General features: G+C 39.1%; 1 long non-coding RNA gene across 1 annotated transcript; it reads left to right on the top strand.

The window, feature by feature from the left end:
• Positions 1-400: 400 nt before the first annotated feature.
• Positions 401-23,257, top strand: LOC120305932. Its single transcript, XR_005556132.1, has 3 exons — positions 401-533; positions 8,892-9,011; positions 21,697-23,257. It is a non-coding gene; the product is annotated as an uncharacterized LOC120305932 (long non-coding RNA).
• The last annotated feature ends 2,700 nt before the right edge of the window (positions 23,258-25,957 follow it).

Genomic DNA, 25,957 nt, shown 5'->3' with positions numbered 1-25,957 from the left:
CCTTCCTAAAAAATTTTCCATGGATCAAAATTTCCAGGAAGACTATTTAAAAGACGGTCAGAATAAACTGGTGTATTTTCATACCTGCCCATCTTGATGTGCTGGGTGTGTTTATTCAATATTTGTTTGTTCTGGCATCATTTAGCTCTAACGTGTCACATTGTTCCTTTACTGCAGACATTAACTCTTCTGTAAGTTTAGTATGTCTGCCTTGGAGTTAAATGAAAGAACTAGTGTAATTAACATATTTATTAAAAATTAAGGACAATGGTTTTTTTTCTTTGTTCAGATGTTGGAGAGACCATTTCCAGAGGTACCTACAGGATATAGTTTAAAAAGTGTAATGAGCTTCATAAATAGGCACAGCTTCAATCATACCATTGTGGCTGCCATGCTGTGTGGACACTCCTGAACTACAGTAATATATGGGAATCCATAAAAATAATAATAATTCTGCGAGAGCACATATATTCTATGACTTGAAGGCTGTGCCAATCTTTACAAGCACATCAGTGACTGCACATCAAAACCAGGTGAGGTCTGGATGCATTGGTGGTGGTGCAGTGGTTAGAATGCAGTACTGCAGGCAACTTCTGCTGACTGCCGGCTGTCAGCAGTTCAGCAGTTCGATTCTCATCAGCTCATGGTTGACTCAGTCTTCCATCCTTCCGAGGTCGGTAAAATGAGGAATCAGATTGTTGGGGGTAATATGCTGATTCTGTAAACCACTTAGAGAGGGCTGAAAAATACTGTGAAGCGGCATATAAGTCTAAGTGCTATTGCTATTGCTATTTTGTGGACAGCAGAGTATTTTTAAGGGAAAACAAATTTTGATCTGTAAACTCCCTTAAAGTTAGTATACACAAAAAGCAGAAACAAGGGGCCACAAAATGATGTTGGTGGTCTGCATTTTTATTCCACCCCATTTTAATGTATATGTATATGTTTTTATTCATTTATTTATAGAGACTTATATGCCTGCCTATCTTATATAGACCCCTGAGTGGCTCACAGCACCATAAATAAAATGTAAAAAAAAATAAGATTGTACACCATGTCAACAACCCAGTACACCTTGTGGTGCTCCAAATAGAAATGTTTCTATAGATAGCTACATCCCATATTTGCTGGACGTTCATTAATACTTTAATCCCTTCAGAACCTACCCTTTCCCCTCCTCCATATCCATTATTCTCTATAGTAGATAATTTTGTAAAGTGTTCTTGAGTGCACAATGACTTCAAACAAGATCAAACAGTGCACTCATTGATCCACCTATATAGTCTTGTTTTCCTGTGCAAATTATGCATGCTTAGCTATCATTGTACCTAATAGTGAAAAGGATTAGGGTAAGGGTTAAATCTAAATGGAAGCAAAACATCTAAAATGAATATTGGCATTAGGCAATAGGCAAGTATTATTGTAGGTCAATCTTCCTGTCCATATTTGGTGTCAATATTTCCAAACATGAAATATATCCGATTTTCCCTTCTTACCATAATGTTCGATTATTAGGATTATAGTTAAAACAATTCCTGTCTTCACATTAGTCTCGGCTGTTCTATTTTTATTCAAGGTCCAAATATAAAGGATTAAACTCTGCACACACCAATCAACCTAGTTCTGGATTTTGAAATAAACGAAGCAAAAGCTCAGAATTAAAGACCGAAGTTGATAGGTCTTTTATAACAGTATTCTGCAAAGTTTGTTTCATTGCCACAGATATTGAAAAACAGAGGGCATGATGGCTGGGTGATTAAAGATGCTGAGATTATGAGTTGAAAAGTGGACAGCCCAGGTCTAAGACCCAAGTGCCGTGCGACAGGGTGAACTCCCATTACTTACTCCTCTAGCAGTTTGAAAGCATGCAAATGAAAGTAGATAAATAGGTACTAATTCAATGGTAAAGTTACATCGTTCCGTGCACTTTGGCCAGTGGTGGGATTCAGCCAGTTTGCACCACTTCAGCAGAACCGGTAGCTAATTTTTTGTTGCCCAGGCCCAGAATGGACTTCCGGAAACAGCATCCACACAGAGAACTGGTTGTTCGCATATTTGAATTCCACCACTGGCTTTGGCATATAGTCCTGTTGGCCACATGACCACGGAATTGTCTTCAGATAACACTGGCTCCCTAGGCTAAGAAATGGAAATGAGCACTGCTCCCTAGAGTTGGACACAACTGGACAGGGGAAACCTTTACCTTTATAGAAAAATACTGCTGCATTAAGAATCCATTTCCACACTTGTTGTTTCCATTTTTTTAAAAGAAAAAATCAGCAAGCCAAAATTGCAGCAAAGATGTATTCCAGCTGAAGCATCAGTGATTCACCAAGTTTATGCCCCCTCTCATTCCAACTTGGGGAGACTCCAACTTGTTAGGCTAACCAAGAGATTGAATAAACAGGAGTGTTTGTTTATTCAAGGTTAGGATGACATGGGTGCCCAGGCAGACATGTCATCCTTTCAGCAGTGCCAAAAATCCCTGCAAGTTTTTTAAAAAGTACACACTGGGAGGTGTATGAAAGGGGACAAGTAGCCATACCCATCATTCAAAGGTGTATATATATATATATATATATATATATATATATATATATATATATGTATATGGATCTTTATGTATATATGGCACATAATCGATGTTAGTTAAATGCAGACTTGGGAATAATTATTATCATTGAAATAGAAACACCATCTACTGCAGTGGTTCTCAACCTTTCTAATGCCGCGACCCCATAATACAGTTCCCCATGTTGTGGTGACCCCCAACCACTTATACATCACCGGGTGCCAGGGGCGTGGCCAAAGGGGGGAAAAATGGCAGACAGCCTTGTTTGGCGACCCCCGTGAAATGGTCGTTCGACCCCAAATGGGGTCCCTATCCACAGGTTGAGAACCACTGATCTACTGTATGTTCCCACTATAAAAAGTCCGTATGTAGTTGTCATCACAGACTCAGTCTTTTGGGCAAATCTAAATTCTGGATGAGCAGTTTCAGTGCTGTCCTTGGAAATCTGTAGCTGCCATACTAGAACTTGGAGTAGAAAAACAGCATGCAATTATTTTGTCTCTGAGCATTTCGATTTCTTTGTTTATAAGTAGCTCTTACCTTACACTCATTTGTTTAGTGACCATTTGAAGTTACCACGGCACTGAAAAGAGTGATTTATGACTCTTTTTTCACATTTATGACCGTTGCAATATCCCCACAGTCATGTGATCAAAATTGGGATGCTTGGCGAGTAGTAGCTCATATTTATGACGGTTGCAATGTCCTAGGGACATGTGACCCTCTCCGCAACCTTCTGGCAAACAAAGTCAATGGGGGAGCCAGTTTCACTTAACAATTGTGTGACTAACTTAACAACTGTGGTGATTCACCTGACAGCTGTGGCAAGAAAGGTCATGAAATGGGGCAAAACTCACTTAACAACTGTCTTGGCAACAGAAATTTGGGGCTCTATTGTGGTCATAAGTCAAGGACCACCTATAAATTATTGATTGAAGGCACCCCTTTAGCATACATACATCATGATATACTTACAATCACCAGTAGTATATAAACAAGTATAAAATCCGACATTGATAATTTGACACTCTGCTATCTGACTTTATTAATAAGATTTTACAACAAATTAGCCTTACAATCCAATTTTATTGTCTGCTAGTCTCAATACCTACTCAAAACCACTTCCAATAATCAGACTCAGTCATTAAATACCTTATTAAATATCAAATCTTTCTTAAATGTATTCAAAGATGTGTGAGACTAGAATAGAAAATGAAGAGAAACCCATAATTCTGGGTCCACTTCTTGAAACAGATGTAAACAGGATGGAGCAACATGGAAAGATGCCCACTGTGTTCCACAAACAGGATCATGCCAAAAGAGGAGCTGGATGAAGCTATGGGAAATGTATAATTCCAGGGACATAAACACCAGCACCAAAAGCTTACGTTGGTCTCTAGACCTAGAAAGGCGCTGTTATAAGGTACAATAGGAGAAAGATAAATGGGGAAAGAAATAAGAGAGGTCCAGAATAACACAAACTGCAGATTTTTTTGGACCAGGTTCAATGGATAAAGGGAAGTCAAGGGAATACCTGCTCATAGACTGTTGTAGTAGTCTATGGGGACTGAACTAATAAATGCACGGTGACAATAGATAGGAACTGCCCCATTCAAAAGCTAATCAATGAATGAAAATAAAGTATCTTCATAGTCACTATGATAAAAATCTAAAGACAGAGTGCTACATCCAACAAGACTGCTGAGGTTTCTGCCCACTGACACCAGAGGCAGCTCACTGTCCAGAAGGAGAAGGAGAGAGCTAATAGAGAGGAACAATTTGACTGAAATATCAAGATCTCAATCTTATCCATATTCAGTTTTAGCTGATGTGCAGTCATCCATGACTCTCTAAAAGGCATGCTGGTAAAGCAAACAATACATTCTAATTTATCTCAGGAAAAAAGGTATCAACCTGGGTCTCACTGGCATAAATGTAGTATTTAAAACCAAATAGTAAAATCAGACAACCAAGAGGAAAGTTTTACAAAGAAAAAAAATAAGACTTACAAAAAAAGCTTTGAGAGACAGCCACTGAAAGGTGATATGCCAGTAAACAAACTGATGCTAAAATAATTGGAAAAGAGTTATGCCAGAGAGATTATTGAAACCAGAGTAAATCATTGCCTTTGATGTCCAGGGACTGTGGTCTCTTCAACAGGATTTGGTGGCCAAGAGGATCAACTTTTGCAGACAGATATAGTAGCAGTAATGAGAAAAAGTGCTGGTGCTTAGTCTGCAGAATGCATTCAATACCTGAGAAAGTACCATCTCAATTGAATGATCTTCCTAAATCCTGACTGAAATAGATCAGCAGGATCATTGACAGTTAGACAAACAGCAAATTACGAGAAGGCAAATTTTCAAGAATTTTGGATAAGAAGGGAAGGAGTGAAACATGGCTCAAGAGTAGTAACTGCAAGAGAGTTCTAGTAGACAATCACTTAAATATGAACCACCAGTGTGCAGTAGCCACCAAAAAAGCCAATGAAATCCTAGGCTGTGTAGAAAGAAAAATCTTCATAGGGTCCAGTCCAAGCCGAGAATTAACAACATGGAGACTGCTTTAGAAAGAAGGTTGTAGTTTATTGAAGAGGAGAGCCAGACAGAAAGATGGCTCTGGAAAAAATTGACCACATGGAGCAGAGTGGTGGGTTTTTATACCTTCTGGGGTCTTGAGGTTGTTTCCTGTTCCTGTTTGAAGCTTTGTATTTCCTGTGTCATGTACTCTGACCTGAGTTGAGTGTGCACCTTTGGCATTGGTGGATTAGTCCTATTATGTCCTGTCATAGGGTTTGGGTGGGGTATGTAGATTTTAAGTGTCTTTGTCTTCCTAATCTCTTCAATTTCTAGCTGGAAGGCTCTAACCTTCCTGAATGGATTATTGAATTTGCATTTCTAAATTTGGCCTCTGCCTAGGGGCTGGGGCTGGTTTCTGTCTTACAATCTTCTCCATTATTCCTTTGGGAAAATATAGTCTGCCTTTTTAATATTTCTCAAAATATTTCTTTCTCTGGGGGGAGGCTAACTTCCCACATCTGCATCAACAGAAGGATAGAATCAAGATCACATGAAGTGTTAGTACCACTTTATAAGGCCTTGATAAGGCTACACTTAGAATACTGCATCCAGTTTTGGTCACAATAATATAAAAAAGATGCTGAGATTCTGGAAAGGGTGCAAAGAACAACAATTAAAATGATTAGGAGACTGGAGGCTAAAACATATGAATGGTTGCAGGAATTGGGTATGCCTAGTCTAGTGAAAAGACAGATTAGGGGTGACATGATAGCAGTGTTCCAGTGTTTGAGAGGCTGCCACAAAGAAGAGGAAGTCAACTTATTTTCTGAAGCATCAGAAGGCAGGACAAGAAGCAATGGATGGAAACTAATCAAGGAGAGAAGCAATCTAGAACTAAGGAGAAATTTCCTGATAGTGAGAACAATCGACCAGTGGAACAGTTTGGCTTTAGGGGTTGTGGGTAATCTTCAGAAGGCTTTTAAGAAGAGACTGTCTGAAATGGTATAGGGTCTCCTGCTTGAGCTGGGGGTTGGACTAGAAGATCTTCCAACTCTGATGATGAATAGTAGTGAATGAAAATGAACAAAGAATGATTTATTCAGAAATGGTTGAACATTTCAACATTTCTGGACAATTGTCTAGCATTAAAGAACAGTCCATAAGGCAGGTCACATAAGGTGTGACAAGAGGAAGTAGGGAAGATCAAAACTAAGAGGGAAAAAGGTCAAATTCGCAAGTATTAAAGGTACTTAGCAAGTAATAGGGTCACCTTGGCAACTAAGTTCTTGAAAACCCTGGGAAAAAACAAAGGCAAAAGTTGCAAAACAAAAACAAAGGGATCAGGGGGATAAACAGTGGCTGAAAACCCTCCAGATTGTTGACAGTTCTGAGATGGAAATTAAGGTCAGCATCCTCAGGTGTTATGCCATTGATTCAATCCTTCCTCAGGAAGTCAATGGCAGAACATCTGAGGATGCTGACCTTTCTTTGCATCTCAGAATTGTCAACAATGAGTAACTATTATGAAGAACTTCTTTCAGAAACAGGATTGAGAAAAGGTAGCAGATTGGAGGAAAAATGTGCTTTCACTCATTCAGAAGATACTGTAAATAATGATCAGAAAGCAGGGAAGATAATGGGAAAGTTCTTGCTTCTCCAAGATGTTTCTTCCATTTATATTCAATTCATTGACCATTTGACTTTGGTCCCTGAGCCTCTCTGGAGAAGAGAGATATGGAGGATGAGAATGAATAACCTTTCATACAGGTGGACCAGTAATGTTCACAACCCTCTATATCAGTGGTTCTCAACCTTTTTAATGCCGTGACCCCAACCGGTCATAAGTCAAGGACTACTCAACCGGTCGTAAGTTGAGGACTACTCAACTGGTGCAGCACCGTTTGCAGAATGGGACTTTTGGTGGGCTCAGCAGGGCAGAGACAGCCTGGACAATTCCTGTTGGCTTTTGAAAGCCAATAGAATTAAGACTCTATTCAAGAGAGTCTATTCTATTGGCTTTCAAAAGCCAATAGAATAAAAGGGAGTAGCATAGCTAAGGAAAAGGGGAAAAAAATGGCGGACTGCGTTGTTTGGCGACCCCCGTGAAATGGTCGTTTGACCCCAAATGGGGTCCCGACCCACAAGTTGAGAACCACTGCTCTATATAGATGATTTTAAAAAGCTCTACCATGTTGCCCACTGAGTAATTACAGGTACAAACTTTCGACCACAATTGAGCCCAAAATTTCTATTTCTAAGACATTTCTTTAATGCGTTTTGCCCCATTTTATGACCCTTCTTGCCACAGTTGTTAAGTGAATCTCTGCAGTTATTAATAACACAGTTGTTAAGTGAATCTGGCTATCCCGTTGACTTTGCTTATCAGAAGGTCACAAAAGGTGATCACATGACCCTGGGACACTGTAACCGTCATAAATGCAATGGTCATAAGTCACTTTTTTTCAGTGCTGTTGTAACTTTGAACAGTCATTAAATGAATTGTAAATGAATTTGCTTCCAGCTCTTCTGCAACCAGAGGGAAATTTTCAGCCAAGGCCTCGGTTTGTGGAAAGGTCTTGAATCATAATTCCCTCTGGGGGGGAGCCAGATAAAGGAAGGGGGAACATAAAAATGATGCAAAATAATGACAGTAACCTGATGGAGTTACGGAAATTTATATTGACTGAGTTCCTTTAATCATCACACTTGGGTCAATATCTGACCTGCCATATGAACAGAGAGTGTTTCAAGAGAAGAAGAGTTAGTCACTCCAAAAAAAAAAAACTTGCTACAATGCTAGGAAGGTGTCATACTTATTAAAATCAGACTGTAGAGTACTCACAATTAGATATGCTATCTGACCAATTCAGAAAGAATGCAAATGCATTGTTAGCCCAAGGCTGCTTGTAAACTCATTTTAAGTTCCACTTTGGATTACTAAATTCAACTCCACAAATGTCAAGAAGCCCTGAATTCCTAGCCAGAGTTCAGTCAATGTCTTTCCCCTTCTGAGAAGAATTACAGATTATATTTCTTTCAAACCCTCTAGCCATATGATGGCATTTAAAACCATCAACCTCTAGAGCTGCTGAAGCAATGTTTTCTTCATTCTAAATCATATATCTGTTATGACTGGAGAATTCTGGGAGTTGAGATCCAGGCCTCTTAAAGTTGCTGAAGTTGAAAACCACTGACTTAAAATGTAACTTAAATGTGTAAATTTAAGGAGGTGCTGCTCATTCATCAAAGCAGAGCATCCTTTTTCAGCCTCACATGGAAGGTAAAAGGTTGGTGATCTTTTAGTAGCTAAAGATAAGGATACAGATGATTAGGGTTCTGGTTTCATAATTTGGTTTCTTGGATTGGGTGAACAGTTTTAAGGTCTTTGTATTTTGTGTTAAGATCTTTGTATTTTAGACTATGCTGAGTCTATATCTGAACTTACACTATAGTTTTCTGCATACCTAGCTTTAAAATAGTAGCAAGTCTCAATACTAATATTGAGCAGTTGTGGTCAAAGAGGATTCAGGAGACAGCAGAAAAGGATCTGGTGGCCATATCCAGCTCAGAAACCACCATCTAGGAGAATCCAGCCAATTATTCAGTAAACCATAATTTCAAAAACATGGGAAAATGTACAGTGTGTGAACTAATGTTTCTAAGATGTCATAGTATTATTATTTATATCACTTCTGCATTCCGTATTTCTTAAGAAAAAGAGATCTAAAATGCATTAAAATATAGCCATCATGTTAGATTGAGTGTGCTAGCTATTCATTGTTGTCTTCTTTCTATGTCAGTTCTGCCAGTCATCTTTATTCAACGATCCTTTCATATTATGAAAGAGGCAAGAAAATTTATCTTTCTCTGCCTACTTGCTCCATAACTATGACGATGAATGAGAGGCACGGACAAGCTAGGTACGTATTTGCAATCTCTCTGTGAGCCTCCCATTTTATGCTTGAATATTTAAATGCCGACGCTCATTTCTGCATGTGGCTGTCTCCAGCACTGCCTTGATCTTCAGCAATTCAAGTTGCAGTAGCTTTACAGTACATGACAAACAGCCCGTTTTCGTTTCTTGTGGGCCTTGAGAATTCATCCTTGCTGCCTCATTTGCTGACCTTGTTGTTGCCAGTAGCAATGATTGGCCCAACTGCGATGACATTTATGTTTCAAGAGCGTGGCTTCCTGATTGTCGTATTTAAACTGATAACTTCAGGGTTACCCTGGCATACACCCCCACATGGTGTGTTTTTTTAAAAAAGAAAACCCACATACAATATTTTAATGAACTGCTGCAGCATTTGAAGCTACCTTTGCTCTTTGTTAGAACACTTCAACCACGACATATCTGGAAATGCAGCAGAATCTTTTCCCAAAGATGTAAGCCAGGTTTCCTAATCTGGTAAACTGGAATAAGCTTTAATGCTGTTTGTTTAGCTTTGGCTTTATGTATTGTGCAAAGCCAACCCTTGCAGTTTCTGAGAGAATACCAATATTCCTCGACTTATGATGACAATTGAGCCCAGAATTTATGTTGCTAAGTGAGAATTTTGTTATGTGAGTTTTGCAACTTTTTTTGCCACATTTGTTAGTGACTCACTGCAGTTGTTAAATTAGTAACATGGTTGTTAAGTGAAACTGGCTTTCCCATTGACTTTGCTTGTCAGAAGGTTGCAAAAGATGATCATGTGACCCCGGGACACTGCTATCGTCATAAATGTGAATCAGTTGTCAAGCATCCAAATGTAAATCATATAACCATGGGGATGCTGCAACGGTCATAAGTATGAAAAGATAGTCATAAGTCACTTTGTTGAGTGGCCTTTGTAACTTTGAACAGTCAGTAAATGAATTGTTATAAGTTGAGGACTACCTGCATTGTGGAAACATTTTTTTTAAAAGTAACAGTTATTCAACATAGCAATTTAGATCATATCTTTTTCGGTATACTCAAGACAAACCTCCTTCAATATGTCCATATTTTTATAGCAACAATGCAGAAGTGGTTCACTGCTGTATGATTCTAGATTTTTCATCTTTCTAGGTTAAATGATAACCTGGGTATTTTTTGCTGATCTCCCTTTGAAGCATACTAAAACCTGTTTAGCTTTTTAAAAATCAGCCAAGAATGTTCAAATGCTGCCATCTAGCTGGGCAAAGCAATATTAATTTCTTGGCATAAAAAAAGGAATAGGAATAGAATAGAGCTGGAAGGGACCTTGGAGGTCTTCTAGTCCAGCCCCCTGCTCAAGCAGGAGAACTTATATCATCTCAGACAAGTGACTGTCCAGTCTCTTCTTAAAAACCTCCTGTGATGGAGCAACCACAATTTCTGAAGGCAAGCTGTTCCATTGGTTAATCGTCCTCACTGTCAGAAAGTTTCTGTTAATTCCAAGTTGCTTCTCTGTTTGTTCAGTTTCCAACCATTGTTTCTTGTCCTGCCCTCTGGTGCTTTGGTGAATAACGTGACTCCCTCTTCTTTGCAGTAGTCCCTCAAGTACTGGAACACTGCCATCATATCTCCCCTATTTCTTCTTTTCTTTAGACAAGCCCACGGGTCAGCAACCCACAGCTCCAGAGCCACATGCAGCTCTTTGAGCCATCCCCTGTGGCTCTGGAGCCTCCCCCCGCCATTTTCAGAGAGAGACAAGGAGAGAGAGAGGCACTTTCTCTCTCTCTCTCTCTCTCTCTCTCTTTCTCTCTCTCTCATGTGGACTTGCCCCCTTGTAGGGCTCCTGATTGGCCCTATGCCCGGGTGCCCTACCCCCTGGGAGAAGGGCGGCCAGGAAGTCCCTTTCCCGGGCTGGCCCCATCTGAGGTGCATGTGGCTGGGGAGCCGCCCGAGCCTCCACTGAGCGAGCCAGCCCTTCCACAAACTGCGGCCCCAAGGGACAGTAGCCCCTCCGATGCCCAGCCGCCGTGACCATTGGCCAATCAGCAGCAGAGACAGAGGGTCAATGGCAGGGGGCTGGGCAGCGAGGACCCCGACCATGCTGCAGTGGCCAACGCCGGAGCTGCCACCGCCGCCGCCAGAGCTGCTGCCTCCTGTCCTCCCCCTCCCTGCCTGTTAGCTGAGGACGTGGTGGGGGGATGGCTGGGAGCCGTTGCCTCCCATCCTGCTCCCCCTCCTCGCCCGTTCAGCTGAGGATGCAGCAGGTGGGCAGCTGGGAGCTGCTGCCACCTGTCCTGCTCCCCCTCCCCCCATCTGTTTGGCGCCATCTGCCTTTCGCTCTCTCTCTTCACCTGGAGGGAGAGGGAGAGAGAAAGAAAGAGAGAGAGGGGAAAGAGAGAAAGAGGAAAGGCAGAGAAGAGAAAGAGAGAGGAAAGAGAGAGAAAGAGAGAGGAAAGAGAAAAAGAAGAGAAAGAGAGAGGAAAGAGAGAAAGTTAGAGGAAAGAGAAAGGGGAAAGAGAGAGAGAGAAAGAAAGAAAGAAAGAAAGAAAGAAAGAAAGAAAGAAAGAAAGAAAGAAAGAAAGAAAGAGGAAAGAGAGAGGAAAGAAAGAGAGAGAAGAGAGAGAGAGAGGAAAGAGAGAAAGAGAGAAAAGAGAGAAAGAAGAAAGAGGAAGAGAGAGAAAGAGGGAGAGGAAAGAGAGAAGAAAGAGAGAAAGAGAGTGGGAGAGAGGAAAGAGAAAAAGAGGAAAGAGAAAAAAGATTGAGAAAAGAGAGAAAGGAAAGAGAAAGAGAAGAGAAAGAGAGAGGAAAGAGGAAAGAAAGAAGAGAAAGAGAGAGGAAAGGGGAAAGAAAGAGAGAGAGAAAGAGAGAGAGAAAGAGAGAGAGAAAGTTAGAGGAAAAAGAGAAAGAGGAAAGAGAAAGAGAAGAAAGAAAGAGAGAGAGAAAGAGAGAGAGAGGAAAGTGACAGAGAGAGACCCTTTTGACATCTAAAATGAAGATAACACTGCATATATCTTTTTTTACCTTTATTTTATACACACACACACACACACACAGAGAGAGAGAGAGAGAGAGAGAGAGAGATTAAAGGTAAAAAAGGATATATGCAGTATTATCTTCATTTTAGATATCAAAAGGGTTTTGCGTCTCCCAGTGTTTTGTTTTCAGTGGGAAATGTGTCCAAGTGGCTCTTTGAGTGTTTTGGGTTACCTACCCCTGGACTAGCCAAACCCAAGTCCTGCAGCCATTCTTCGTATGTTTTAGTCTCCAGGCCTTGGATCGTCTTAGTTGCTCTTCTCTGAATTTTTTCCAAACTCTCAACATCTTTTTTTTTTTTTTTTGATATGGTGACCAAAACTGAATGCAGTATTCCAGGTGTGGTCTTACTAAGGTTTCATAAAGCAGTACTAATACTTCGCATGATCTTGATTCTAGAAGAGTAACTTCCTCTCTTACGCTTCTTTATAACAGTGTTTTTCAACCTCAGAAACTTTAAGATAGGTGGACTTCAGCTCCCAGAATTCCCTAGATCGCCCATCTTAAAGTTGCTGATGTTGAGAAATACTGCTCTATAGAATATATCTATTCTATGAATAGTCTTTCTGGGTTCACTGGGACATATTCCCAGATATATACATCTCTGAAGTTTAAGGACTAGTGTTTCTGTCAAGGTGTGTAAAATTTAGGCTGCAATCATACGTTCGACGAAGGAATGTTTGGTTCAACCACTATTTGTTGAATAAACCATAATTGCTAAGTTCACATAATATATGAAATATGTCATATATTATGTGTCATATAACATTATACAGGTAGTCCTTGACTTACAACAGTTCATTTTAATACCATTAAAAGTTACAACGGCACTGAAAAAAGTGACATGACCATTTTTCACACTTATGACCATTGCAGCATCTCTATGGGCACGTGATCAAAATTCACATGCCTGGCAATTGACTCACATTTATGACGGTTGCAGTGTTCCGGTGTCACATGATTCCCTTTCGTGACCTTCTGACACGCTGTCAATGGGGAAGCCAGATTCACTTAACAACCGTATTACTAATTTAACAACTGCAGTGATTCACTTAACAACTGTGGCAAGAAAGATCATAAAATAGGGCAAAACTCACTTAACAAATATCTCACTTAACAACAGAAAGTTTGGGCTCAATATATATATCTATGTGTGTGTGTGTGTGTGTGTATTATAATACATTATGACATATAACTTAATATATGATGTATAACATAATATACTAAGCCAAAATGAATGAAATCATATTGTTAATTTGTTGAGTGAATCCAGAATCTTGCAAAATAAGCTTTAGGTTACAAAAACTTACAATATTACACATTTGGGAGCTTTAAGATTTTCTAGCACTGTTACATTTATATTTAAACAGAAAATGCTGCCATTTTAGTTAATGTGATGCCAGGAATGGGTACATATTATAGGCCAATGAGTCAAGATGTTTTTTGTGTGTGTGTCACCTGAAAGATAGAAGTACCTAGCTGAGGTGTATTGATTTTAAACAGGAACAAGTCTAGTTAGTACTCGTATAGATAATCAAATTAAGGCAGGAAATAGAAAAACTATCCTGAGTGAAGACAACAGTGAAACAACTGCATGTTGTTGGCAAGGAAACTACCACTTTATGTTCATTAAATTATTGGAAGAAGAATAAGACCTTTATGTTTTACTGAATAGTGAAGTTTAGTTGGGGAAGGCACACACACACATGTACATAATCACAGTCATGCACACCATGAATGTGTTTTAATAGATTGAAGGCTAATGCTACATTTACAATAATCCTGCATCCCAACATTTTAAGTGATCACTCAACACTGAATGCAGGTATGTCTTTATCTAATGTCTATTTTGTGAGAGACAAGTGTTCCCTTTTCAACAGCAATTTAATTGTATGGTCTTAAACATAATTTGGAAACTTTTAAAAAGTGTTCTTTATTAAGTTATTTGTTCCTATTTTTTCTGTATTACTTTCATTCATATTATTCCAAATTAACCTGATGAATGGTACAGTGGCTTAGAGATGAAGATGGCCATCTCCCACTTGGAAGGTTGAGAGTTCAATCCTAGGCAGCAATAGATGTTTCTCTGTCAAGGTGCAAAGAGAAAATATCTGCTGTGAACTCCACATAGGTGTCAGGAAGGGCATCCAGCCAGTAAATGCTCAGCTCTATTCAGTTGCTCTGACTCCACCCCAAATAAAGGGACTGAAGAGGTTGTAAAATAAAAAAATCCAAATTATCTTAACATGTAATATTTTAAATAAAATATCCTTTCTCTAAATTTCCTAAAATCCAAGAGAGTTGAAGTTTTGCAAAATAATTTATGTTCCTGTTGGCCCAGTGAAAGGATCCTATGCTTCTACTACATATTATTGTTATTCTAAGAAAATCTACGTCATGCATGCCTGGGAAAACAAAGGAAACATCAAGGATTTTGTCTCAAGATACTAATTAAAAGTTGAAAGAGAGGGACACACTTGCATTGTTTATCCATAAAAAAAACTGCAGATGTTTTCCTGTGAAGGATAAAAAGTCACTTATGACAGTTATTTATAATGTGGTGCAAATGCACCTGATTTTATTACTAATTTATTCATTAGAGCAATAAACTTTTAGGACATGTTGTTCCACATTTTTTCTTTCGAAATCACCATTCATGGGCCAGCTTAAAACTGCTTTCCATATGAATTTTTAATTAAAGATGTTTGTTTTATAAATTAATACATAGAAATAAAATTATGAGCCTTTGCTGTTGGGAAAAGGTTGCCAGTGTTATGGAGGGTTATTGTTATTCTAAAGAGCAAATTGTTGCTGTAAAATGGACTCTTTTTGTTAGACTCCTTCAGGAATTCAGACAAGCCAAAACTCAATGGCTTAGTTTTTCAACTTTTTGAGACAAGGAAGACATAATAAATGTCATATCAACCCTAAAAGAGATTTGGCACAGTTTAAAATACAAAGATGACCTGCTACCACACACCCAAGAATCTAAAATGCCCAGAAAATGGTAACCTGACTTTGCATCACTGTTTATCATTGACTTCCTTAAGTGGTTCCAGTTTCCAATGGATTGCAACCATAATATGCATTTCCCCAGAATTATTATTTTTTTTTGCTGCTGCTTATGTAATTTATTGCTGTAAGGAATGAAAGGTTGAGAAAACTTCCCATGAGGCCCAAGATAGTTTGTTGCCTGGGAAAGTCACTGTCCCTTCACCCCATGGATTTCCATATACACAAGTCAACCAAACTGGCCTTTGCATTTTGACTGATGAGGAAATGAGTGCTGAAAAAAATTCGAAAGAAGTTTGATTTTCCACTTTATCCTCAGACTTGGATTAATCAGGGATAAATGTAGCACTTTATAGCACTCGAGGTGTTGCTTAACTACAACTGGCACTTAGTCAAGTCACAGGTGAAGGTTTAAAGTTAAGGTGAATGCTCCAACACTGGAAGTTTTTAAGAAGAGACTGGACAGCCATTTGTCTGAAAAGGTATAGGGTTTCCTGCCTGAGCAGGGGGTTGGACTCGTTGACCTCCAAGGTCCCTTCCAACTTTATTATTATATTATATTATATTATATTATATTATATTATATTAAATGTCTATGGAAATTCTCAGTCATCCAGGTCATGGTTGTCCCAAAAGGCAACTGGACTTTGTTTTTCCTTGAAGACGTTTCACTTCTCATCCAAGAAGCTTCTTCAGTTCTGACTGAATGGTGGAGGATGGAATGATTTATATTCCTTGCAGTCATCTAGTCATTAGCCCTCTTTTTGAGAGTCATTGAGGCCACTTGAAGGTTTATCTGTGTCCTCAAGTTCACCTGAATATTGCAAATCAGTGTGGAACCTTCTTGGAACTGCTGAAAGGACTGTGTAAAATTCCAGCAATTAAACATGGGTGCACAAAGTGAGAAAGGCTGGAGAAATAGATTATCAAGAAACTTTTTGAGATTTTGACTTTGTAAGATCCCTTCCATTGCAGTAAGTGAAGGAGTCAAACAGCCTATGGACATTTAGAAAATCAAAGGAGATGCTTCTTTTCTTCCTCTACCCTACTAAAGAGGAAGAAACAAAGATGATTTTGAAAATCTATCTTTATCAACAAGACACATCAGATCGTTTATTTTTCTCTTGGTCAACTTAATAGCAGACTGATAAGTGTGTGTGTGTGTGTGTGTGTGTGTGTGTGTGTGTGTGTGTGAGAGAGAGAGAGAGAGAGAGAGAGAGAGAGAGAGAGAGAGAGAGAGAGAGAGAGAGAGAGAGAGCATGCGCAAGTCTATGCCAGGGGTGGGGAACTTTATGACTTGTGGACTTCAACTCCCAGAATTCCTGAGTCAGGAATTCTGGGAGTTGAAGTCCATAAGTCATAAAGGGACCATAGTTCTCCACCTCTGATCTATGTGACGAGTTAAATAAAATGAAATATTAGGAGTTTTGCAGAGAAGCTGCTGCTCTATTGTCATCTTAACTCCACCCCATGTTACAAGTTTAAATAATTACACTTGGGGGGGGGAGTTAATTTGATTTAAATATTTAAATATCTAGAATTTCTGACACTGCAGGGGGAACATAATTTTATCCAAATTGTGATAAAATACCCAACATCCCTAACAAGCATGGACAGTGGAAAGGAATGCTGAGAAGTGTAGCTGAGCTACATTTTGACTACCAGTATCAAAGGTTTTTGGCTTTCTCATCTTTGGAGTAAAATGGCTTATACGTCCCCCTTCATCTCCTATCTATGTTCTAGAACAGACATGTCAAACTCACGATATCACGTGACGTCACGAGACAGATCAGGCCAGTTTTGTCATTGCCAGCAATGGGGTGGGCATGGCTTTCGGATGATGCATCCGGCCCACGGGCTGGCAGTTTGACACCCCTGTTCTAAAATAATATAACATGTTTTCCAGTTGTAATTCCCCTGTTACAAAATGACTTTACATTTCTAGACTTATTCTCCATTCTAAGGCACTATTTCAAAAAAAAAAAAATTCAAGGTCAAACAAACACTTTCTCTATCTTGATCCAGAGAAACTGACAAGGCAATTTACAGCCTACTAGTACTAAAAGCACCTTTATTTGGAAATAAACAGTCATATTTCTGAAGCATTTGGAGTTACAGTAGGTCATGACTCATGTACCAATAGAAGAGAATATTTGTAGCTCAGGGTTGAATTGTGGGGTCCTCAGTGCTCTCTGAGCCTAGTGGTTTTCTTGAAGATATTTCATTACCATATTCAGTTACATCATCAGTGCTGGTTTCCTAGTTTGGTAATGACACCTCTGCAAGCAAACAACCAAGCTCAGAAAGCACCAAGCACCAAGGTCCCCACAGTAACTCATGCTGTGTTCCATTGGATGGTAAATGTTATGTCATTCACCCACTCAATGTTGAGCTTTTCTTATCTGTGTAAAATTAGCCCTTCTAGACTTCCGAAGGTGCAACCATCCTTGCCATAATCAAGTGCATCTACTTTGCTCTGGTTATTTTTCCTTTCCTTCTATCTTTCCCATTATTATAGACCTCTCAAGAGAGCTAGGTCTTCATGTAATGTATCCACAATATGGTAATTCGAGGCTGTTCATTTCTTCATGAAACAAAAACGCTGCATTGATTTGTTCTATGATCATTAGTTTGTTTCCTTGACTATCCATGGTATTCTCAGGAATCTTGCCCAGCACCACAGTACAAAAGCATCAGTACTTTTTATATCATTATATGTTATATTACCTGTTTTTTTTTCAAAGTTCATGAATTTCCATTAGTTCTCCCAATGCTCTGTACTTCTGAATTTCTCCATCCATATGACTTTCCTCAACTAATTCTATCAGCAATCATGACTCTTGTTGCTTGGCCTTTTCTAAAACCAGCTTGAACATCCAGCATTGTTAAATTAATACATTTAATATAGTGACAGATCTAGAGATTAAAATTTCCCATAGCCAGAAAATGATATTAGAGATAATGCTGCCAAGAGGCACACCTCCCAGATTTTCCAGAGAATCATCTGTATCTTATTTCTGAGTTTTACCGACAAATTTTACGAAACCATTAAAGGATTCATTTTTTTTTCATGGTGACCATTAATCTTTGCTTAAACATTAGGGAAAGCAATCCCTCAAAAAAAATATATTTCCCCCGAGAATGGTGAGGTTGACACCTGTGAGCAATAATTTTCTTGTGCAATAACAATTAAATGAAAATTCAGATTCATGAAAGAATGTTCCCTGAGGATGCAAACAAGCTTCTGACTACAATTTGTGCAGCCTGACACTTGAGGAAATGGTAAACAATATAGTCAAACAGCTGGGTCTTCCACATCTTAGCACTCTGTTCTCATACTTGAGTAAAGACAGGGCTGGCTTAAGCTTAATTGATGTCTTAAGCACAGCCCAGCAGGGGTAGTCCTCAACAGAAGTGAAACTCTCACACTATGAGATGGTAACAAATGTGAATGTCAGACCAATCTTTCAAACCTTAGTCACTCACTAGGCAAAACATCTTTTTTAACAATGCAGATACATGGCGGATACTGGTAGGAACGATTACCAAAAATTCAGCTAAAGTCAAACATGGCAGTGAATGATTTAAGGGCATGATAGCTGGGTAAGGAACTTTGCTGTGCTCCCTTGCCTTGGTGCCCTAAACTAGTGCTTATTTTGCTTAATGGTTAATCCAGGGCTGACTAAATTGCCAGGATGAGGACTTATCCCATGAAGGATGTCCTGTGGAAGAGGGTGGGGAAACCTTTGTGGTCACCGCCCTCCACAGAAATGTTTGCCCAGTATAAATTAGAGACACCCACACTGCAAGCTAGGGGAATCCAAGTGGCCATGCTAACAGGACATGGTTGGTGTCTTGTTGAATCTTTCTCATTATGTATTATAGAAACATAGAAAACTTACAGCAGAAAAAGACCTAGTGTTCCATTGAGCCTGCCTTTTAAGTTTGTTTTCAGTTTTCTTATTTATTTTTATATTATTATTTTTATATGATGATGTTGTTGATGATGATGATGATGATGATGTCAGATGATGGACAGGTATTTGTCCTGAGCTTATTTAAGCTCGATTACTGATGATCGGCCTCCACTGGACATTGCTTCCAAGCTTTCATTACTCTTTCTATGAATTAATACTTTCTAAGATTTCTTTTAAACTTTCCTCCTGTCAGTTTGAGGTTCGGCCCCCGTGTTCTTGATTTTGGCTTAACATTGAAAATACTGCCTTCTAAAATCTCATTCACACTCTTAATAGTTTTAAAGATTTCAGTCATGTCAGATTCCCTTTTCCTTCTGTCCTCCTGGTTGTACATATTCAGTTCTTCCAATCTCTTCTGATATGTTTTGTTCCTCAGATCTTGCACTATTTTTGTTCCCTGTCTCTAGACTCACTCAATCTTATCAATATCTTTTTGAAGGGAGGTCTCTAGAACTGGACACAATATTCCAAATGGGATTATCTTCTCATTCTCATCTTGATAGTCCCTTTCTCTTTCTCCAATTCATTTCTGTCTTTTCTACTTGTTTTCAATCTTATCTTCCTTCATTTCCTTCTCCTCATCTGTGATGAGTGATTGCAAAGACAGAACCTGCAAGAAATGAAATGTTAAAAAATCATGTGCGGTAATGGTAACTATTGAAAGTAGAATATACTAGTTTTTTTATTTGTACAGCATGGCTCATCTATATTTTATTGGTTTTGTAATTTGCTAACCTTTGTTTTTGTCTATATGCCGCTTTATTGCCATTTTAATTTTACTACTTAGTGACAGACTGAGAATGATTTGTATGTGGCTGGTCATTTCCCCTCAAAAAGATAACAGTAGAGTTGATAAACAATTAGGAGGCTACAGATGAAAGCTAGAGGAAAACAATGTGGTGCTTAAGATTTTTTTTAAACTTGAAAACAGGGAGAAAAAAAACGTCTAAAATATCACGTATAATATGGAAAATATAGCTGTAGGAAAGCTTTTCACCTATCTCACAATATTAAAACTTGGAATCAATTAAATGCAGAGAAATTGAAGACTGATAGAAGAAAATACTTTACATAAGGCAAATCGTGGAATTCTCTGACATCTGATATTTAGATATGTTAAAGAGAGATTGGACAAATACATGAAGAATCAGGTTATCAAGAGACTATGGTACAAAAAGATGCTGAGACCCTAGAAATTCTGCAAAGAAAATGTCAGAGCAAGTACAGTCTTATTGCAGTGAAGTAAATACAGTAAACAGTGGTTTATAATTAAATGTGGTTTATATTACACTATACAATATACACTAGAAATAAGATACATACAGGTGGTGAAACAGCAAACTCCAGTATACAGTAGTTACAGCAGTCAAATGGATGAGAGAGAGAAAAATTCCAGCAAAAAACTTCCCTTTTATATTCAGACTCTTAAAGGGATATATACACCTGCTGAGTCATTCTTATTATTGCATCATCCACATTACATTACATCTTTACATAAGCTGTTTAACTGTTAAATTATTATCCTGACAAAAAACCTACAAAGATGATAAAGGTTCTGGAGATCAGATCATATGATGAATGATTGAAGGAGCTAGGTATGTCTAGACTAGGGGTAGGCAACCTTGGCTCTTTTATGACTCGTGGACTTCAACTCCCAGAATTCCTGAGCCAGCACGGTCATAAAAGAGCCAAGGTTGTGTATCCTTCATCTAGACTATCGAAGAGAAGGCTTAGAGGGGACATGATAACTGTTTCCCAATACTTGAGGGGCTGTCACAAAGAAGAAGGAACTAACTTATTCTCCAAAATACCTGAGGGCTGGACAAGGAATAATAGATGTAAGCTTGTTAAAGAGAGATCCAATCTAGAAGTAGGGAGAAGTAGAGGATAGTGAGAATAATGGAATAGCTTGCCTCCAAGAGTTGGGTGCTCCATCCCGGAAGGTTTTCAAAAATAGACTAGACAACCATTTGACCAGGATGGTATAAGACCTCCTGCTTTGAGGTCCCTTCCAGCTCTATGATTCTATGTTCTATAGTTTTTTCAACTTCCTGTACAGCAATAAGCATATACCACAAGCTATTGGAAAGCAGCGATACAAGTGGCCAAAACTTCTCTGGTCAAACCTGTGAACTTTCTAGAACAAGGGTCCTGCTCATGCCAGAAACCGGACCACACAAACAAGTGAAGCCTCATCCACAGCATGCAGGCAACACATGAAACCACTTCTTCCCCCACCCCTCCATGGAACCAGTCCCAGGTGCCCAAAAGGTTGGAGAGGGCACTGTCCTAGAATGCTGGACTTGGTGGATCTTTGCTTCTCGCTAGCAGAATGTTTTTTAACAGTTTTATCTACTTGTATTTTTTTTAAAAAAGTTTATTCTGGAAAACAACCAAGCTCAGAGAGCACCAAGCCTCTACAGGTCAGCCCTGAGCTACATATATTCTCTCCTTTTAGAATCACAGTTTGTTTGATGTCTGTTTGAGAAGCCAAAGATGTAATAGATAACTATGCTGGACAACTATTTTCTGTTTCTGCAGCAGTAACTATATCTCATAGTTGGATTGAAGGAAATGTTTTATCAGAGATTTTCATCTTGATGATTTATTATCTTGTGAACAAGATATATCTCCAAATATGCATTCAAGTCTTAACTAACAAAACACATCTTCTTCTTTCCCAAGTTCCAGGATCTTTTCTTAGAAGTCAGCAGTACATTTTCATCATCTTTTCTGAAGTTGGACAACTCACACTTCTGAAGCAAAGAGGTTTGCCAAATACATGAATAAAAAGCAATTTTTTAAAATAAAGCAAAGCTCTCAAGAATGTATAGGAAAAACAAAGACAGAAATGAGACTTTGCACCAGGTCTGACTAGAAAATGAATCATTGGACATAATAATAAGTGAGAAAAATTATATTCTTGTTCAGATACTTTACAACTGACCGTTAAAAGGTTATGCATTGAGAAAGAAAGAAATGGTGTGTATAACTACTGTTGCAACTGAAAGGATAGAATTGGAAGTTTAAGGTTGCAATGCTCCCAGCAAATATTCCCAAAAGCATTGGATCATTCAGAGTTTGCTCTTTAACATCATACAAATCTATAGAAGGTTTGACTTTAGAATCAATTTCCTGGTTTCTAGCATTTGTTTTTTTCATAACTCAAGTTGTTCAACAGGGGGGAAAAAGTGCCAGCAAAATGACTCTGACTTTCCTGAATAAAACATTTTATAGTTTCTTGTACGTGATCCCAGCAGATGCAGGATTTTACTAGACTGGAAAAACCTACTCCATATGAACCTAACTATCTTTTATCTTTATAGTTACGATCCAGTGGTTTTTATGCATTCATCTTTTTTATATGTTAGTTTTGAAAAAAAAATCAAAATTGAAAAGGGCCAGGAAAGAAAATGTTTCACCAGTATTTTTTTTTAATCACAGTTGTTCTACATCTATTTGCAAGTTACTCACAGAGACTTACCAGATTGGAAGAGCATGAAGCTGAAGGCCAAAGTATTAAATCTAATGTTCACCACTACCCAAATCCTGTCTTGCAAACATGGTGTCATCTGGATACCATCTGTGGCAATTAATTCCACAAGGGAAGGCTAGTCCTAAATGACATCTCTTTAAAAACCTCTGGGTTCCTTCAGTGAAGCAATGCCATCTATCAATATCCCACAAATGCCTGCCCTCTGGAATGAGGTTCCCTTGAAATTTGAGTGGTTTTCACCCTACAGATACTTGGAAGGATCTTCACCCAGCCCTTTGGTGGGAATGAAGGATACACCTTTCTTCCTTTTTGTTACCCTCTGGATTTGTGCTGTTTTTGCTATTTTCCACATTGTTCTTTGTTTTGGAATGTTTTTAACAATTGTAAACTGCCCAAAGCTGCTGGGAGTTGGGTGGCATATAAATTTAATTTATTTTTATGGTTGGTTCCACAGTCAGCCAGATATTTAGTCTGGATTTGGCATTTTTATCTGCCTATCGAATCTTTCCCTGGACCTGGAACAGGAATTTGATGTTTGATGGTGTTGAAGCTATTAGTTGTTCCAAATAAAGCTACCTTTTGCAATTGACCAACAGTGATTTTGTCAATGTCAATGATACTTAAGTGGTGTTCTCGTTGTTTTGGGATTGTACCCAAGGCATCTCTTATTATTGGTATTATCTTCGCTTTTTTTAATCACAGTTGTTCTACATCTATTTGCAAGTCTTTGTATTTTGTTATCTTCTACATTTCTTTTTCCTCTATTCTGTTGCTTCCAGGCACTGTTGGTCCACTTATCCAGACTTTTTTTGTCTTTCTTATTAACAGCTGTTAAGTCTGAAGTGCTGCATAGCAGGTGCTTGTCTCTTTGAATTCTAAAGTCTCAGAACACTTTAGCAATAGCAATAGCACTTAGACTTATATATCACTTCATACTGCTTTACAGCCCTCTCTAAGCTGTTACAGAGTCAGCATATTGTCACCAATAATCTGGGTCTTCCCCTCTCTCCCTTTACCTTCTTCATTTTCTATTACTTTGTCTATTTGTTTCCAGGCAAATAGTATTTCTTGCAGATATTCCAACGCACCATTGTTGCTATTGTTATTATCCTTTCATAACATTGTGAATTCTTCTATATAGGATAATACATCTAGATCAGGTGGAATGCTCTTCTGGGAGCCAATCTGTTCCATTAAGGCATCTGCAGGGAGGGCAAGGACAAAATGGACACTGTGAGATCATCAATCAAATGCCACAACTTTTGTGAAGTATTAGTACTACTTTATAAAATCCTAGTAAGACCAAACCTGGAATACTGCAGCCAACTTTGGTCACCATATTATAAAAAAGATGTTGAGAGTTTGGAAAAAAAAATCAGAGAAGAGCAACTAAGATGATCAAAGGCTTGGAGACTAAAACATAGGAAGAACGGCTGCAGGACTTGGATCTGGCTAGTCTGAAGAAAAGAAGAAACAGGGGCGACATGATAACAGTATTCCAGTATTTGAGGGGCTGCCACAAAGAAATGGGGTCACATTATTCACCAAAGCATCAGAGGGCAGGACGAGAAACAATGGTTGTAAACTGACCAAAGAGAGAAGCAACCTGGAATGAAGGAGAAACTTCCTGACAGTGAGGACAATTAATCAGTGGAACAGATTGCCTCCAGAAACTGTGGGTGCTCCAATACTGTAGATTTTAAAGAAGAGACTGGACAGTCACTTATCTGAGGTGGTATAGGTTCTCCTGCTTGAGCAGAGGGGCTGGACGAGAAGACCTCCAAGGTCCCTTCCAGCTCTATTCTATTTTAATGTACTTGCATGGGGAAGTATGGAATAACGTCATCACTGCATGCATATCAGCATGCCAACATTTTGCCCTTTCAACATTTGCTGCAGACAGGTTGTCAAGCTTTATAACACCGAATATTAGTTGCAGGTGTGATTCATCTTCTCAGATTAATAGACACATTACACACAAAAAAATATCTACCTGATGAACCACTTTGCCATGCTAAGACAAGCCCATCCTACTCCCTACTTTTGAAGGGAGTCTGGGTAGCCATTTGTCTGGAATGGTGTGGATTGGGCAGCGGCTTGGACTGGAGGACCTCCAGGGTCCCTTCCAACTTTGTTATTCTGTTATTCTGCTATTCTTTCTATGATCACATGTATCCATCCCATCAAGCCCAAAGATAGTCCGGAATTTTAAAGGATCTTCTGCCATGGGCAGGGGGTTGGACAAGAAGACTCCCAAGGTCCCTTTCAAGTCTATTATTCTATTATTCAGCAGGGAAGGCCTACTTCAGATCCCATTGGTCAAAGAACTCCGAATGTGGGGATCCAGGAGTGCCTTCTCTGCTGCAGTGCCTGCCCTTTGGAATATATGAGCCGAGGTGGCGCAGCACTTAGAGTGCAGTACTGCAGGCCACTTTAGCTGACTGTGTTCAGCAGGTCAGCGGTTCAAATCTCACCGGCTCAAGGTTGACTCAGCCTTCCATCCTTCCAGGGTAGGTAAAATGAGGACCCAGATTGTTGGGGGCAATGTAAATATATATTATTATATATATATATATATAATATATATATATATATATATATATATATATATAGGTCTTTGGTTGTTCGGGTTTTCTCCCGCGTAAAATTGGAAGTGTCTTGGCAACGTTTCGACGAAGTCACATTCGTCATCTTCAGGCTGGTGTTTTTAGCTTCGTGCTTTGAGCAGCAATGTGTGGTTTTAGCTGTTTCTTCCTTTTAACTGCCAGTGAGGGTATGAACTGATTGGGTGGGAGCTTGGCTGTGTTCTGATTGGGTGGAGGTGTGTTCTGAATGGTTAGGGGCTTGGCTGTGCTCTGATTGGCTGGGGGAGTGTTCTGTTTGGTTGTGCTCAGGTTAGTCTGAGTTGCAGAGGGGTTTAAGATTTTGGGGTTAGGGAGTCGTTTGTCAATAAGGGCAGGTTTCCAAATGGCTGGTAGGCGGGAGGTATCATCTCGCTTGTTCATGCTGTGTGGGCGTTTTTCTATCTCGATGGCTTCTCTGATTATTCTGTTATTAAAATGTTCACTTTTGGCAATGGTTCTGGTATTTTTAAAGTCAATTTCATGTCCTGTGGCTTTAAGGTGTTGGACCAGGGAAGATGTTGGTTCCTCTTTTTTGACTGAGTTCTTATGTTCTTCAATGCGTGCACTTATTCTTCTGTTGGTTTGTCCGATGTATGTGGTGGGACAAGTGGTGCATGGGATTTCGTATACTCCTTGATTTTCTAATTCAATTTTATCTTTGGGGTTTCTAAGGATGGTGGATATTTTTCTGTTTGTGCAGAATGCTGTTTTGATGTTGTGTTTATGGAGGATCTTACTGATTCTGTCTGTGGTGCCTTTTATGTATGGGAGGAGGGCTTTGCCGTTTTCTTGTTCTTTGTCTTGGATTTTAGTGGGGGTTTCTTTT

This window comes from Crotalus tigris, unplaced genomic scaffold, assembly GCF_016545835.1.
Source record: "Crotalus tigris isolate CLP2741 ecotype Arizona unplaced genomic scaffold, ASM1654583v1 scf7180000017698.756297, whole genome shotgun sequence".
NCBI lineage: Eukaryota > Metazoa > Chordata > Lepidosauria > Squamata > Viperidae > Crotalus > Crotalus tigris.
Note: the sequence above shows the minus strand (reverse complement) of the source record. Positions and strands in the feature narration are given on the sequence as shown.